The sequence below is a fragment of the Triticum aestivum genome, chromosome 5A, assembly GCF_018294505.1.
Source record: "Triticum aestivum cultivar Chinese Spring chromosome 5A, IWGSC CS RefSeq v2.1, whole genome shotgun sequence".
NCBI classification, from domain to species: Eukaryota; Viridiplantae; Streptophyta; class Magnoliopsida; order Poales; family Poaceae; genus Triticum; species Triticum aestivum.
Window position 1 is genome coordinate 122,943,422 of NC_057806.1, and position 18,121 is coordinate 122,961,542.

Below are 18,121 nucleotides of genomic sequence, written 5' to 3' on the forward strand. Positions count from 1 at the left end.
CGACTGCAGCTAATCCCCCGAGTGGGAGTATTGCTCTCCACTCGGTAGGATTTTTTCAAACTTAGGCGAGTGCTGGACTGCCGTTAAGCCTCTTATTGAGAGAACTTAGGCGAGTGCTCGACTGCAGCTAAGCCCCTGAGTGGGAGGATTGCTCTCCACTCGGTAGGATTTTTTCAAACTTAGGCGAGTGCTGGACTGCCGTTAAGCCTCTTAGTGAGAGAACTTAGGCGAGTGCTCGACTGCAGCTAAGCCCCCGAGTGGGAGGATTGCTCTCCACTCGGTAGGATTTTTACGAACTTAGGCGGAATGGATTCGTGACTAAGCCCACCCACTGGGTGATTTCAGGAGTAAATAAGAACAACACAATCGAATGAGAGAACCGTAAGCTCTTGTCTTTGATAAACGAATTACAAAAGGTGTTGCTTATTACATTTTATTCAAACGAGTGTTTAAGTATAAAAGGGGCGGAGCAGCTCCGCGTTCCAAGCCCGTGGCTCGTCTTTCTGATGCTCGATACTGTAAAGATGGTATGCTCCGTTGTGGAGAACTTTGGCGACGATGAAGTGGCCTTCCCAAGTTGGAGCGAGCTTGTGTGGTTTCTGCTGATCCACTCGAAGAACCAAGTCTCCTTCTTGAAAGGCTCAACCCCTCACATTGCTGGCGTGGAATCGACGCAAATCTTGCTGATAAATGGTCGAGCGGATCAAGGCCATCTCTCTTTCCTCCTCTAAGAGATCGACTGAATCTTGCCGGGCCTGCTCTGCTTCTGCTTCGGAGAAGAGTTCAACTCAGGGTGCATTGTGGAGCAAGTCACTTGGCAGAACAGCTTCGGCTCCATAGACTAAGAAGAAAGGAGTTCTTGCAGTCGACCGATTAGGAGTTGTCCTTAAACCCCACAGAACTGACGGAAGTTCATCAACCCAAGCACCTACTACGTGTTTGAGATCACGCATCAATCGGGGCTTCAGTCCTTTGAGAATTAGGCCATTGGCTCTTTCTGCTTGTCCGTTCGACTGCGGGTGAGCAACAGAAGCATAGTCAACTCGAGTTCCCTGAGAGGCGCAGAAAATTCTGAACTCATCGGAAGCGAAGTTCGACCCGTTGTCCGTGATGATGCTGTGTGGGACTCCATATCTGAATGTCAATTCTCTGATAAAACTGACAGCGGTGCTAGCGTCAAGGTTCTTGATAGGTTTGGTTCGATCCATTTGGTAAACTTGTCGACTGCAACGAGCACGTGGGTGAAGCTGCTTTTGCCGGTCCTCAGTGGTCCAACCATATCCAGTCCCCAAACAGCGAAGGGCCAGACGAGGGGAATGGTCTTCAGGGCTGACGCTGGCTTGTGAGACATATCGGAGTAAAATTGACAGCCTTCACATCTGTCGACTATATATTTCGCCATCTCATTTGCTCATGGCCAATAGAATCCAGCTCGGTATGCTTTAGCCACGATGGCCCGAGAGGACGCATGGTGGCCACAGGTCCCCAAGTGGATGTCATTGAGGATCATTCAACCTTCTTCTGGTGTTATGCACTTCTGACCGACTCCAGTCACACTTTCTCTGAACAGCTGCCCTCTTATCACAATAAAAGCTTTAGATCGGCGGACGATCTGTCGAGCTTCTTCTTCATCCTCTGGGAGCTCTTTCCTGAGGATGTATGCAATGTAGGGCACCGTCCAGTCGGAGTAATGGCCAAAACCTCCATGATTAGGTTGACCACAACTGGGACCTCGACTTCAGTCGGATCCGTGGCGGTCTTGGGTTGTGGGGGCTCTTCAGTGAAAGGGTCTTCCTGAACTGTCGGTGTGTGAATATGCTCCAAGAACAGATTGCTGGGAATGGCTTCTCTCTTGGAACCTATCTTTTCCAATTCATCGGCTGCTTGATTTTTCAATCAGGGGATGTGGTGGAGTTCTAACCCCTCGAACTTCTTCTCAAGCTTTCTCACCGCGTTGCAGTAACCAGTCATGGCTGGGCTTCTGACGTCCCACCCCTTCATCACTTCATGAACTACCAAATCTGAGTCACCATAGACCATGAGGCGACGGACGCTGAGTGAGATGGCCATGCGCAACCCATACAGGAGTGCTTCATACTCTGCTTCATTGTTGGAGAAATCAAAGTGAATCTGGAGGACATATCTAAGCTTGTCTCCTCGGGGGGATACCAGAACTACTCCAGCACCAGAACCGTTCACCATCTTGGATCCGTCAAAGAACATGGTCCAGTGCTCCGAGTGAACTTGAGTCGGCAGTTGCTGTTCGATCCACTCGGCAAGGAAATCTGCTATTGCTTGGGACTTGATAGCTTTCTTTGCCTCAAACTTGATATCCAAGGGAAGGAGTTCAATCGCCCATTTTTCCACTCGACCAGTTGCATCCCTGTTGTGCAGAATCTCTGACAATGGAGTGTCGCTGACAACTGTAACAGAGTGATCTGAGAAGTAGTGTGCAACCTTCTTCGTGGTCATGTAAATTCCATAGACAAGCTTCTAATAGTGAGGATATCTCTGCTTTGACGGGGTCAGGACTTCGGAAATATAATAAACTGGGCGTTGAAGTTTGTACGCTTTTCCTTCTTCTTCCCGCTCGACCGTAAGTACTGTACTGACCACTTGTCCAGTGGCTGCTATATAAAGCAAAAGAGGCTCTTTGCTGATTGGAGCAGCAAGCACCGGCTGGGTGGAAAGCAGGGCTTTTAGCTCTACAAATGTTGTATCAGCTTCTGGAGTCCACTCGAACTTATCTGATTTCTTCATCAGTCTGTAAAGAGGCAGCGCCTTTTCACCGAGGCGAGAAATGAATCGACTTAGGGCGGCCAAGCAACGAGTAAGCTTCTGGACATCATGCACACGCACAGGGCGTTTCATTCGGAGTATAGCGCCTACTTTCTCTGGGTTAGCATCGATTCCTCGTTCAGAAACAAGAAAACCGAGCAACTTTCCGCCTGGAACTCCAAACGTGCACTTTGATGGATTGAGCTTGATATCATACCTTCTGAGGTTGGTAAAGGTTTCAGCGAGGTCGGTCAGTAGGTCGGAACCTTTACACGTGACTTGACCACAATGTCATCCATGTATGCTTCCACATTCCGACTGATCTGAGTGAGCAGGCACTTCTGAATCATTCGCATAAATGTGGCTCCAGCGTTCTTCAAGCCGAATGGCATTGTGACATAACAGAAGCACCCGAACGGGGTGATAAAGGCTGTCTTTATTTCGTCGGGTCCGTACAGACGAATCTGGTGGTACCCGGAGTAGGCGTCCAAAAAGGACAAACGCTCGCACCCAGCAGTCGAGTCGACTATCTGACCGATGCGAGGGAGAGGGAAGTGATCTTTCGGGCAGGCCCGATTGATATGCTTGAAATCGATGCACATGCGGAGTGAGTCATCTTTCTTTGGGACCATGATAACATTGGATAACCGCTCGGAGTGGTAAATCTCTCGGATAAACTCAGCTGCCAAAAGCCGAGCCACCTCTTTGCCGATTGCTTTTCTTTTCTGGATGGCGGACCGTCGAAGATGCTCTTTGACTGGTTTCACTTTCGGGTCGACTCGCAAACGATGCTCAGCCAGTCCCCTGGGAACACCTGGCATGTCAGAAGGCTTCCATGCAAAGATGTCCCAGTTCTCACGGAGGAACTGGATGAGCGCTTCTTCCTATTTGGAGTCGAGTGTGGTCGAAATGTGGGTCGGAGCTGCATTGGGGTCCGTCGGGTGGATGTGAACAGACTTCGTCTCACCAGATGACTGGAATGCTGAATCCATGGCTGGCTTCTTGGCTCGCAACAAGGCACCTGGGTCTGCATTTTTCTGGTATTCTTGCAATTCTGCCACGGCCATCTAGGCATCGGTGATCTTTGAGCCCTTCTGGAAACACTCTTCCGCCTTTTTCCGATTCCAGAGATAGTGATCACTCCTCTAGGACCAGGCATCTTCAGTTTGAGGTACACGTAACAAGGTCGAGCCATGAATCGTGCATAAGCCTACCTACCCAGAATTGCATGATATGCACTCTGAAAATCCACGACTTCAAACGTCAACTTTTCTTTGCGGTAATTTTTGGCATCACCGAAAACCACGTCGAGTGAAATCTGACTGAGGGACGTAGCATTCTTGCCCAGGATGACCCCTGGAAACTCATATGGCTTTCACCGAGTTTGGACATCGGAATGCCCATTCCTTTCAACGTTTCTGCATATAGAATGTTCAGGCCACTGCCACCGTCCATCAGGACCTTTGTCAGTCGAGTGCCTTCGACCACCGGGTCGACCACCAGCGCTTGCCACCCAGGGGTGGCGATGTGCGCTAGTTGATCAGACTGGTCGAATGTAATGGCAGTTTGTGACCATTTCAAGTAACTGGGTGTTGCCGGAGTGACCATGTTCACTTCTCTGTTGATGACTTTCAATCGACTCTTGTTTTCTACATCAGCAAAAATCATCAGAGTGGAATTCACGTGAGGATAACCATCATCATCTTCTCCTTCACTCTTAGCCTTGTCTGCGTCCTTCTCCTTTTCCTTGGGTTGTTTCTCTCGGAACTGCTGGATCAGGAGCCGACACTGTCGATTGGTATGCTTCGGGTAAATGAAATCACCTTCTTCGTCTTTTTTGGTGTGGATATGGCACGGCAGATCCAACACGTCATTTCCATCCTGATCTTTTACTTTCTTGGGGGTTCCACGGCCCTTTGGGCTTCCCCTTGAACTTTCCTTGAACCACAGCCAAGGCCTCACCCGGAGCAGCTGGTTCGGCCTTGCGTTTTTGTTTCCGACTGGAGTTTCCTCCTCCGGCTTCATGGGCGACTGCTTTGTGCTTGCCGCTCCGCAGTCGCTCCTCCTCTTCACCATTGGCATACTTGGTGGCGATTTCCATCATCCGAGTCAGAGTCATGTTTCCTGTCCGACCGAATTTCTGGTTCAACTCCCGGTACCTGACGCCTTCCTTGAAAGCACAAATTGCCTGATGATCAGACACATCTTCCACCGTGTGGTGCAGGGTGATCCACCTCTGGATATAATCTCTCAAAGTTTCATTCGGTTTCTGGACGCAACACTGTAATTCTGTCAAACCTGCTGGCCGCTTGCAAGTACCCTCAAACGTTCTGATAAACACTCGGGCGAGATCTTCCCAAGTATAGATGCTGCCAGGTGCCAACTGATTCAGCCACGCCCTAGCCGAGCCCTCCAACATCAGAGGAAGGTGTTTCATGGCCACCTCATCATTTCCACCACCAATCTGGACAGCCACTCGGTAGTATTCAAGCCAGGTGTCAGGCTTGGACTCTCCGGTGAACTTACTGACTCCAGTCGCCAACCTGAAGTTAGGGGGAATCACTGCAGCTTTGATAGCTCTGCTGAAGCACTCTGGGCTAGAGACATGCACCCTATTGCTGCTTTGCGGGCCTCTGTCATGGCCATCTCGGTGAGCTCTGTTTCTGTCGACCAAGCCTTGTACGAGAATAGATCTCGCATCAAAGCCTGGCTCCCTGGGGTCGACTAGAATACCTCTTCCGACGTTGTTAGGGCACCTGTCTTCATGTGGCCGCGGCACGTATGACCCACTCCTTGGAGGAGGCGTGGGCACTCGACGGCGACCATCGCGATCGGCTCGACGATCATACTGCTCCTGGTTTCTGTACTGATCACGCCGCTCTCCACGTCCCTCACGCCTCGGGGCGATCTCGGGCTATGGGCCGACTGGACCGTATCTGCGACCACATATCTGCTATGGATCCTATCCCGCGACTGAGACACGGTTGTATTCTGCTCTCCTGCTGCCCGGAGCAAGGCCCTGATCTGCGCCAGACCTCGGCCAGCTTCTGACTGGGAAGGTTGAATCGACTCTGCTATCCGGGCAGTAGCTGCTAGGTTTTGGATCGGTGTCCGGTATACCTAAGCCAGAGGTGGAAAAAGTTGGCGTCGGCTGGACTCAGGAGCACGTTGACGAGCGCGATCGTCGAGTGCGCGCTGTAGGTTCTCCAGCCGAGTGCGCTCAGCCAGATTGGCCAAGCGAGCCTGTTCCAAGGCCTGGGCCTCGGGTGTTTCTCCAACTATAGGAGTATGCAGGGCATCCATGTTTCGGTGACGAAGTTCTTCTCTCTGCTGTGAAGAGAGAGGCTCGGGGCGGTACTCCTCGTGAACGCGCGATGGATAGCCGTTCCCGTCACCTCCGTCTTCATGATCGAAGCCAGGAGGACCGCGTGGTCCATTGACCATCAGGACTTCCACTGCCGAGTCATTACTGCCGCAGTCGGATGCAGTCTCTACGGAGCCAGTCGACAGATCGAATAGGCCGTAGAGAGACTCGTCGGGCTCGAGTGTCATGACTTGAGGGGTGGCCGACTGGCGGGCCACCGCATGCTTCACCCACCGTTGAATCCTCGACCGGCCGGTGCGCTTGCTCCGGCGGGTCGCAGGGAGGGGGAAAGCCGTTGGAGTCGACTGGTACTGGGTCGACGGTTGCCGCAGGAGGACGCCGCGGATGCACGCGTGAAAGTGCGTCGCCCCGCGTGCGGGGAGCGCGTCGACGTCGAGTGGTGCCTCCTGAAGCCAAGCGGAGTCGTCGGCGACAAACACGAGCGCGCCGAGACGGATCTCGCGGCCCTCAGCCAAACCTCCGCCTGGAACCATGATGATGGTTATCGGAAAAATTGCAACTTCTCCAATAAGTCGCTAAGACACCTGCCCCACGGTGGGCGCCAACTGTCGTGGATCTAAGACTGATAGTAGAATGGGGGTAGGTATGAGGAGGCAAGATCCTAGCTATGGAGTAGTTGTACACACGAGTTTTACGAGTTCAGGCCCTTCTCGGAGGAAGTAACAGCCCTACATCTCGGTGCCTTGAGGCGGTCGACTGGATTATATGTGTGTGTGTGTGAGTTTACAAAAGTGTGAACCCTTGTCCCAGAGGAGGGGGTGGCTTATATAGAGTGCGCCAGGACCCCAGCTCCCCTCCGTTACTCAGGGTTCAATGCTCATAAAGGAAAGGCGTTATTGGTAACATCTACAGTAAAATGTCATAAATGCTCATAATGCTATGGTTGAAGTCCTAACCATTGCAGAGTGGAGGATTCCTCATCTTCTGGTGGTCGAGTGTCTTCAAGGTGGTCGAGTGAGCGCATCTCCACGGTCGAGTGGATGATGATTTCTCTTCGACTGCTTCTGATTCTTTGTAAAGATGTCCTCGGGGAGGATATGCTGGACAGGTCCATGACCCTACCCTAGGTACATAGCTTTATCAACCGTCTTTTCCCACGCGATATGCTGGGAGGTTGGCTTAGTTGGGTTTTTTAGGATGAGTAATGCTACACCTACATAATCCCAGATACGTAATTAACCTAATGTGAAAGGTGTGAGCTGTTGATTGTAGATAGTGGGGATGGAGGGGCCCACCACCATGAAAATTAGGGAGAAGAGAGAGAGAGGCAATTTACGTTAACCCTTTTGTAGGTTCCCGTAGATGTAAAAAAATGTGAAATGCGTGAATGTGTGGTGGACGTAGTATTGGAATGCCTAAGATAAATTGTGTATGTAGACCCTATGTGTTTATTTACTTCACATGTTAGCTTTTGTCTCGGTTCAAACCTTCTAATTTTGTACACACAAAAACGAATTATCATTCCATATCTATCTACTCTTATATACTCTTATAAAAAGCAGAGTTGGTGATGATGGTGTGCCTGCCATCCTGCAATATAGGCCGTCCGATCTATTTCTAATGGATAGGAAGGAAACTATGATAATTTAGTAGTTTACCCGCACTCCTCTACACATTTGCAGATAAGGCCTTCTCTCATTCATCCTTTTCTCCCACAAGATCTTGATGTTCCGTGCAACGCACGAGCATCTTGCTAGTACTCCTACAATATACTATATTACTGTGAAAGTTCATATACACCGGTCGAGATTAATGCAAACACGACAGATTTTCATTTCATTTCGAACTTTTATAGGACAGAAAAATAAAAGAAACCCGACCCTAAACCTATTCTACGGCGGCGACCGACATCCTTCGCCTATGATCTCCATGTACGGGGGCGGGGTTCAAGACCCCTGAAGTGAAGGTGCGGTCTCCGGCGAGGAAGAGTAGAGCACGGGAGATGGACCGGCCAGTTGGCACAGCATGCCATGCCGCTTCCCATGCCCTACTCATCCTCGGAGGAGTCCCTGACCTCGGCAGTGTCGGGCTTTGGATGGTGGCAAGTAGGACGTGTGGTTGATGGTGCTCCCATCGTCGGTGGCCAGTGTGTCCACCGCTTGTGCGGTCATGTCCGCGTCCAGCTACGCCGCTATTGCATCGCGAGCGGTGACTTGAGCGAGGGCGGCGACCTCGAGCTTCATCCCCGAAGACAAGCTCTCCCGCAGAGCGTTCATGCTCGCGGTCATGGCAGATGTGGCGCCATGTAGCAGGACGATGCGCTATGGTGTGGAGGTTAGCTGGGCATTGGCGCTTTAAGTAGCGCATTCTGGTGAGGCCAAGCGTTCGGGTGCTTCATTAAGTCACCGGAGTTGGCTCTTCGGGCACCGAGCCTATTACCGATGGCATACAGACGTACGACATGAATGCGGGCAGCTGGCGTCGGCTAGGAATGCACAGTGCGACGACGTGAGGGACGAGGGTTTTTGGTGTGCCAGGGTAGTCAGCTGCGGTCGTGGCAATGTTGGAGATGCCCTTTGCTCACATGAGATCCCCACATGACATTGAAAAAGCAAGATGACCCAACATGGTCTCAGGTCCTAGGGATGCTATTGGCCACGCTACACCACTCCGCGGACGCGTCGCGGTGCGTGTGCACTTCGGCGCCCCGTACATCCTCGACGAGCCGGGTGTTGATCTGCTGGTTGTGCCACAATGCTAACGCCACCCTCGGTACACTGAAGCCGATCGTGTACAGTGAGGATGAGCGTGTCGCTCACCGCGGTTGCGGTGTCCAGAGGCGGTGCTGGAGCTGCGCCACGCTGTTGCCCCCGCACGACCCACATGAACGGTTGCCGGTGGCGAGGAGGTCATGGGCCAGCTCCTCCATTGGACTAGTTTACGCCACATCGTCCCAACGGGTGTGCCCCACATGTCGGTTTCCCTGTTTTCCTGGTCAAATTCAAGCGTCAGTGCTCCGCGTTGCGCATTAGGCGTAGAACAGGTGGTTTTTGTGCCCTGGTTCAAATGTGGTACAATACCAAGTTGTTACCCTAGCCCTAAGTGTGGTGGTTTTGGGTACAGTACCACCTTTTTCCTTTTCAAGTAGTGAAGCGTAACACTTGATTAAGTAGCCAGATGGTGTGCTAAATGTTGGTGTCCGACTATTTGAAGGAATAAATGAGGTGTGCCCGGTCCATGCCCGCATTTAGGGGTCCAACTTACCATGTTCCGGCAGTAGTAACTATACTAGTCCCTGCGTACTCCCTCTGTTTTTATTTACTCCGCATTTTAGCTTTGCTCAAAGTAAAACTTTGTAAACTTTGACAAACTTTATAGACAGAAATAATAACATATACAATAAAAAATCAATACCATTAGATTCACTATTGAATATACTTCCACATCATATAGATTTGCTATTGTAAATGTTCATATTTCTACTCTGACTAGCAAGATGCCCGTGCATTGCACGTAACATCAAGATGCATTTGTATGACTAGTTTATCTTGTGAGAGAAATGGATGAACGAGGGAAGGCCTACTTGCAAATGTGGAGAGGTGTGTGGGTACCTTTTTGCAAAATTGCCATAGTTCCCTTCCTATACGTCAGATATAAATCGGACGACCTATATTGCAGGATGGCAAGCACACCATCATCACCAACTATGTTTTTTTATAAGAGTGTAGATAAAAAGCAGAGTTGGCGATGATGGTGTGCCTGCCATCCAGCAATATAGGCCGTCCGATCTATTTCTAACGGATAGGAAGGAAACTATGACAATTTACTCGCACTCCTCTCCACATTTGCAGATAAGGCCTTCCCTCATTCATCCTTTTCTCCCACAAGATCTTGATGTTCACTACTGCAGGATGCTACTAACGCGACACTACGATCAGAGACCCTCTGACGAAACTATGTGTGATGCAATTATCGCAAACGGTGGTGTAAAAAAACCAACAAAAAAGATGCAAAACATTTGCGATGGAGGATGCATCAAACACGGTTCAGATTTTAGTTGTGTGTGCGATGCAGGGCACACAGTTCAGTTCAATTAACTGTTTGCGATGAGGAGGAACAAAAGAAACGGGCAGCCAGATGAAGGTGTGTGCGATATACATCATGCGGTTCACTCGGATGAACTGTTTGTGATTAGGAACACAAAAGAAACGGTCAGCCAGATCAAGGTGTGTGCGATATACGGCATGCGGTTCACTCGGATGAACTGTTTGCGTTGAGACAAGAGAATAGAAGCGGTTCAATATATCAAGATGTGTGTGATACGCGGCAAACAGGTCTGTAATCAGAAATGTGTGTGAAGACGGATAATAACTCAGACGATTGCTTCTAATAAGACGTATGTGATATGCTCTGTCTACACAACATCTATTGGCCATTGGGGGACGGGCGGTCATCCGGATACGCCATAAGGATACGAAGAGGCATCCTATATGACCAAGGACTAGATGTTCCACCAGTAGCTCATGTAAGAGAACTCTCAAGTTAAGTGTGCTCAGGCTGGAGCAGCCATCCGATGGGTGACTAGATGGGAAGTTGTGTTGATGTTAAATTAACTGATAGGATGGGTCATATCTGTCAAATTAAATGACTGCTATGATCCATCCCATGAGTTAATTTAACCTCGAGGTCCTTGTTTTTTTAATAGATGTTAAAGAAGGTCTACCGCATTACTTTTTGAAAATGTGCGATACGTGGAATACAGTTGATCCACCCGACCAGTTTGTGATGGAATAAGCCGTGTGTGTTGTGGGCAAATGCTTGCTAGTATTCAACCGTTTGTGATTGATGAATTCATCACTGACGGGTTCCCTAGTGTGGTCCGTGTTCATCTGATCATCATCTAGTTCTTGTGCTAGCTCAATGTTCCTTCTATGCTAAGTTTCCATTAATTGATGGCGTTTTATGAACACGCCACCATTTTCCGCCATTTCCTCACCTGTTTCCCGCAACCCAGCGATATTGCATATAAACCTAGGCGGTGCACGACGCACGGAGGCGACAAGTGCAGCGTGTAGGACATCCACCTTTTCCAAGCATGCCAACCCACCAAAGGGCCGCCTCTGCCATCAACATCGTCGATGAGTAAAACGACTAGGCGCCACGGCCCATCGAGGCCGAGGCGCTCCCCGGCAATGCGATGGACGATGTCGTGATGCGCGTCATCACAGAATATATATAATATCATCACATATACGTGATGATACTTAACTACTAGGTACAATGCGTAAAATTGAAAACGAACAATACTAAAACTAATAATCCCTCCTGGGGCTAGTATTCCGGTAGCCCCTCGCCAGCAGCGCCCTGGTGCGTGGCGTCTTCCCAGTGCAGAGGCAGTACTCCGCCTCCTCCGCCTCGCAGCGCTTGACATACCGATCTGCCTCTTGCTGGCAGACGCACGCGAACGATCTTGTCATTTTGTTGGACGCCCACCGGAGCTCCTCATAGGTGGCAAGCTAGAGCTTATCGGCCCACCTCCACCCAGCGACGAGGCGCCCAGCGACTATGACCTTCCTTGCGAAGTATCCGTCTTCGTACACCTCCTCGGCATGACGACGCGCCCTCCCCCAAAGCTCCACCGCCTCCTTTTTCCACGCGGCATCACAGGCTTCACAAGCCGCCTGGTACATTGTTTCCTCCTCTGCCATCTCCTTCTTGAATGCCACTGGCCTGGCTTTCTCAGCCGGCGGCAGCGACTTCCACAAACAAAGATTGTACTGACTCCAAAATCAATCCAAAGTTGGGGGGTCTGGCATAGCCTCGTCCGGCGGTGTGTAGGGGTCCTCGTCGCTGTTATTCGAGTGAGCGTCCTCGGGGGGCGGCGACTCCTCGTTGGTGCATCAGCAGACCGGCGGCGCCATGGTGGAGATTTGAGAGAGAGAGGGCGAGCGAGGGGAGGATGTAGATGAGAATGCAGGTGGGATGACGTGAGCAAGGTAGTATTTATTGGCGGCCCGAATCTAGATTGACGGGGACAGTACACACGCCGGTCGCCGGAATTTACGAGTATTGTAGTTTGAATTACACACGATTCCTGCAGCAAAATCCATGTGTGAACATAATAGCCAAAATCCGTGTGTGAACATAATAGTTGTCGGTTTCCAATGCAGAACCGTCTCTGATTAATTATCCCCGCCAATCACCTATCAAACCTCGAGCCGCCAGATAGAGTGCCAATCGTGTGGGGGCCGGTTGTCTTGCCAGATTTTACATTTTCTTTTTTGAACACCAGATATTTACATCGTGTGATGATTTTTTTACTCACACACAAGTACACAAAGATATGATTTTACAAACCGTTATGGTTAGGCGTTGCATGTAGATGTAGTTCAAATTTGAATTACGGTCATTAAATGGCTAGAAAATCACTTAAATGTCTTTGAAACGTCAAATGACCCCTGAAATTTTCCAAATTTTCACATGACAGTTGTATTAGTGCACGTTAAACGTAGAAAACAATTTGAAGGCCGTAAGAGGAAGCTATCTCCCGTTCATCATCAGACATGCATTGTTCCCTCTCGGAACCACGAACCTTCTAGTGAGTTGCTCCAGTTTGTGAGGGGTGTGTGTCCAAAGTTTCGTCAAACCGGCCAATTTTTTTACCACATCATCTTGGTGGCATGACATTACACCAAGCAAGGTTTTAGGTTTTTCTGATCATTTTTTATTTTTTTTTGAATTAAAATGCCATGGCGCTCCATGCATGCGCCCATGCTGTGAGACAAATATGATTGAAAATTCCTTTTAATTTACTACACAGGGAATTAACTCGCACACAAGTACACAAATATGATTTTTCAAACTGTTTTGGTTAGACGTTGCATGTAGATGTAGTTCAAATTTGAATTACGGTCATTAAATGGCTAGAAAATCACTTAAATATCTTTAAAAGGTCAAATGACCCCTAGAATTTTCCAAAATTTCACATTACAGTTGTAGGAGTGCATGTTAGACGTAGAAAAAAATGAAGGCCGTAAGAGGAAGCTATCTCCCGTTCGTCATCAAACATGCATTGTTCCCTCTCGGAACCATGAGACTTTTAGTGAGTTGCTCCGGTTTGTGAAGGGTGTGTGTCCAATCTTTCGTCAAACAGCCAATTTTTTTACCATATCATCTTGGTGGCATGACATTACATCAAGCAAGGTTTCATGTGTTTCTGATATTTTTTAATTTTTTGGAATTAAAATGCCATGTCACTCCATGCATCATATGCATGTGTCCATGTCGTGAGACAAATATGTTTGAAAATTCCTTCTAATTTACTACACATGGAATTAACTCGCTCACAAGTACACATATATGCTTTTTCAAACCGTTTTGGTTACGCGTTGCATGGAGATGTAGTTGAAATTTGAATTATGGTCATTAAATGGCTAGGAAATCACTTTAATGTCTTTAAAAGGTCAAATAACCCCTAGAATTTTCCAAAATATCACATTACAGTTGTAGTAGTGCACGCTAGACATAGAAAACAATCGAAGGCCGTAAGAGGAAGCTATCTCCCGTTCGTCATCAAACATGCATTGTTCCCTCTCGGAACCACGAGCCTTCTAGTGAGTTGCTCCGATTTGTGATGGTGTGTGTCCAAACTTTCGTCAAACATGCCAATTTTTTACCACATCATCTTGGGGGCATGACATTACATAAAGTATGGTTTCATGTGTTTCTCAGTTTTTTTTTTAATTTTTTGGATTGAAAATGCCATGTCACTCCATGCATACATATGCATGTGTCCATGTCGTGAGACAAATATGCTTGAAAATTCCTTCTAATTTACTGCACATAGAATTAACTCGCACACAAGTACACAAATATGTTTTTTCAAAACGTTTTGTTTAGGCGTTGCATGTAGATGTTGTTCAAATGTGAATTACAGTCATTAAATGGCTTGAAAATCACTTAAATGTCTTTAAAAGGTCAACTGACCCCTAGAATTTTCCAAAATTTCACATTACAGTTGTAGTAGTGCACGTTAGACGTAGAAAAAATTGAAGGCCGTAAGAAGAAACTATCTCACGTTCGTCATCAAACATCAATTGTTCCCTCTCGGAACCACGAGCCTTTTAGTGAGTTGCTCCGGTTTGTGATGGTGTGTGTCCAAACTTTCGTCAAACATGCCAATTCTATTACCACATCATCTTGGTGGTATGATAATACATCAATCAAGGTTTCATGTGTTTCTGATTTTTTTTTGATTTTTTAAAATTAAAATGCCAAGTCACTCCATGCATACATATGCATGTGTTCATTTCATGAAACAAAGATGTTTGAAAATTCTTCTAATTTTTATTCCACATCGAATTAACTCGCACATTAGTACACAAATATGATTTTTCAATCCATTTTGGTTAGGCGTTACATGTTGATGTAGTTCAAATTTGAATTATGGTCATTAAATGGCTAGAAAATCAATTAAATTTCCTTAAAAGGTCAAATGACCCCTAGATTTTTCCAAAATTTTACATTACAGTTGTAGTAGTACATGTTAGACGTAGAAACAAATTAAAGGCCGTAAGAGGAGGCTATCTCCCGTGCGTCATCAAACATGCATTGTTCCCTCTCGAAACCAAGAACCTTCTAGTGAGTTGCTCCGGTTTGTGATGGTGTGTGTCCAAACTTTCGTCAAACGTGCCAATTTTGTTACCACATCATCTTGGTGGCATGGCATTACATCAAGCAAGGTTTATTGTGTTTGTGATTTTTTTAATTTTTTAGAATTAAAATGCAATGTCACTCCATGCATACATATGCATGTGTCCATGTCATAAGACAAATATATTTGAAAATTCCTTCTAATTTGCTGCACATGGAATTAACTCGCACACAAGTACACAAATATGATTTTTCAAACCGTTATGGTTAGCCGTTGCATGTAGATGTAGTTCAAATTTGAATTACGGTCATTAAATGGCTAGAAAATCACTTAAATGTCTTTAAAAGGTCAACTGGCCCCTAGAATTTTCCAAAATTTCTCATTATAGTTCTAGTAGTGCACTTTAGACATAGAAAATAAATTGAAGGCTCTAAGAGGAAGCTATCTCCAGTTCGTCATCAGACATGCATTGTTCCCTCTCGGAACAACGAGCCTTCTAGTGAGTTGCTCCGGTTTGTGAGGGGTGTGTCTCCAAACTTTCGTCGAACATACCAATTTTTTCCACATCATCTTGGTGGCAAGACATTACATCAACCACGGTTTCATGTGTTTCTGATTTTTTTTATTTTTTTGGAATTAAAATGCCATGTCACACCATGCATACATATGTATGTGTCCATGTCGTGAGACAAATATGTTTGAAAATTCCTTCTAATTTACTACACATGGAATTAACTCGCACACAAGTATACAAATATGACTTTCATACCGTTATGTCTAGCCGTTGCATGTAGATGTAGTTCAAATTTGAATTACGGTCATTAAATTGCTAGAAAATCAGTTAAATGTCTTTAAAAGGTCAAATGACCCCTAAAATTTTCCAAAATTTCACATTACAGTTGTGGTAGTGCACGTTTCACGTAGAAAAAAAATTTGAATTCCTTAAGAGGAAGATAAATATCTCCCATTCGTTATCAAACATGCATTGTTCCTTCTCGGAACCACGAGCCTTCTAGTGAGTTGCTCCGGTTTGTGAGGGGTGTGTGTCCAAACTTTCGTCAAACATGCCAAATATTTTACCACATCATCTTGATGGCATGACATTACATCAACCAAGGTTTCATGTGTTTTTGATTTTTTTAATTTTTTGGAATTAAAATGCCATGTCACTCCATGCATACATATGCATGTGTCCATGTCGTGAGACAAATATGTTTGAAAATTCCTTCTAATTTACTGCACATGAAATTAACTCGCACACAAGTACACTAATATGATTTTTCAAACCGTTATGGTTAGTCATTGCATGTAGATGTAGTTCAAATTTGAATTACGGTCATTAAATGGCTAGAAAATCACCCAAATATCTTTAAAAGGTCAAATGACCCCTAGAATTTTCCAAAATTTCACATTACAGTTGTAGTAGTGCACGTTATACGTAGAAAAAAAATTGAAGGCCGTAAGAGGAAGCTATATATCTCCCATTCGTCATCAAACATGCATTGTTCCCTCTCGAAACCACGAGCCTTCTAGTGAGTTGCTCCGGTTTGTGAGGGGTGTGTGTCCAAACTTTCGTCAAACATGCCAAAGTTTTTACCAGATCATCTTAGTGGCATGACATTATATCAACCAAGGTTTCATGTGTTTCTGATTTTTTTAAATTTTTGGATTTAAAACGCCATGTCACTCCATGCATACATATGCATGTGTCCATGTTACGAGACCAATATATTTTAAAATTCCTTCTAATTTACTACACATGGAATTAACTCGCACACAAGTACATAAATATGATTTTTCAAAACGTTTTGGTTAGGCGTTGCATGTAGATGTAGTTCAAATGTGAATTACGGTCATTAAATGGCTAGAAAATCACTTAAATGTCTTTAAAAGGTCAAATGACCCCTAGAATTTTCCAAAATTTCACATTACAGTTGTAGTAGTGCACGCTAGACATAGAAAAAAATCGAAGGCCGTAAGAGGAAGCTATCTCCCGTTCGTCATCAAACATGCGTTGTTCCCTCTCGGAACCATGAGACTTTTAGTGAGTTGCTCCGGTTTGTGAAGGGTGTGTGTCCAATCTTTCTTCAAACAAGCCAATTTTTTTACCATATCATCTTGGTGGCATGACATTACATCAAGCAAGGTTTCATGTGTTTCTGAGTTCTTTTTAAATTTTTTGGATTTAAAATACAATGTCACTCCATGCATACATATGCATGTGTGAGTGTTGTGAGACAAATATGTTTGAAAATTCCTTCTAATTTACTGCACATGGAATTAACTCGCACACAAGTACATAAATATGATTTTTCAAAATGTTTTGGTTAGGCGTTGCATGTAGATGTAGTTCAAATGTGAATTACGATCATTAAATGGCGACAAAATCACTTAAATGTCTTTAAAAGGTCAATTGACCCCTAGAATTTTCCAAAATTTCACATTACAGTTGTAGTAGTGCACGTTAGCCGTAGAAAAAAAATTAAAGGCCGTAAGAGGACGCTATCTCCCGTTCGTCATCAAACATGAATAGTTCCCTCTCGGAACCACGAGCCTTCTAGTGAGTTTCTCCGGTTTGTGATGGTGTGTGTCCAAACTTTCGTCAAACATGCCAATTTTTTTACCAGATCATCTTGGTGGCATAAAATTACATCAAGCAAGGTTTCATGTGTTTCTGAGTTCTTTTTAAATTTTTTGGATTTAAAATGCCATGTCACTCCATGCATACATATGCATGTGTGCGTGTTGTGAGACAAATATGTTTGAAAATTCCTTCTAATTTACTACACATGGAATTAATTCGCGCACAAGTACATAAATATGATTTTTCAAAATGTTTTGATTAGGCGTTGCATGTAGATGTAGTTCAAATGTGAATTACGATCATTAAATGGCTAGAAAAACACTTAAATGTCTTTAAAAGGTCAACTGACCCCTAGAATTTTCCAAAATTTCACATTACAGTTGTAGTAGTGCACGTTAGGCGTAGAAAAAAATTGAAGGCCGTAAGAGGACGCTATCTCCCGTTCTTCATCAAACATGCATTGTTCCCTCTCAGAACCACGAGCCTTCTAGTGAGTTTCTCCGGTTTGTGATGGTGTGTGTCGAAACTTTCGTCAAACATGCCAATTTTTTTTACCACATCATCTTGGTGGCATAGAATTACATCAAGCAAGGTTTCATGTGTTTCTGAGTTCTTTTTAAATTTTTTGTATTTAAAATGCCATGTCACTCCATGCATACATATGCACGTGTGCGTGTCGTGAGACAAATATGTTTGAAAATTCCTTCTAATTTACTGCACATGGAATTAACTCGCACACAAGTACATAAATATGATTTTTCAAAATGTTTTGGTTAGGCAT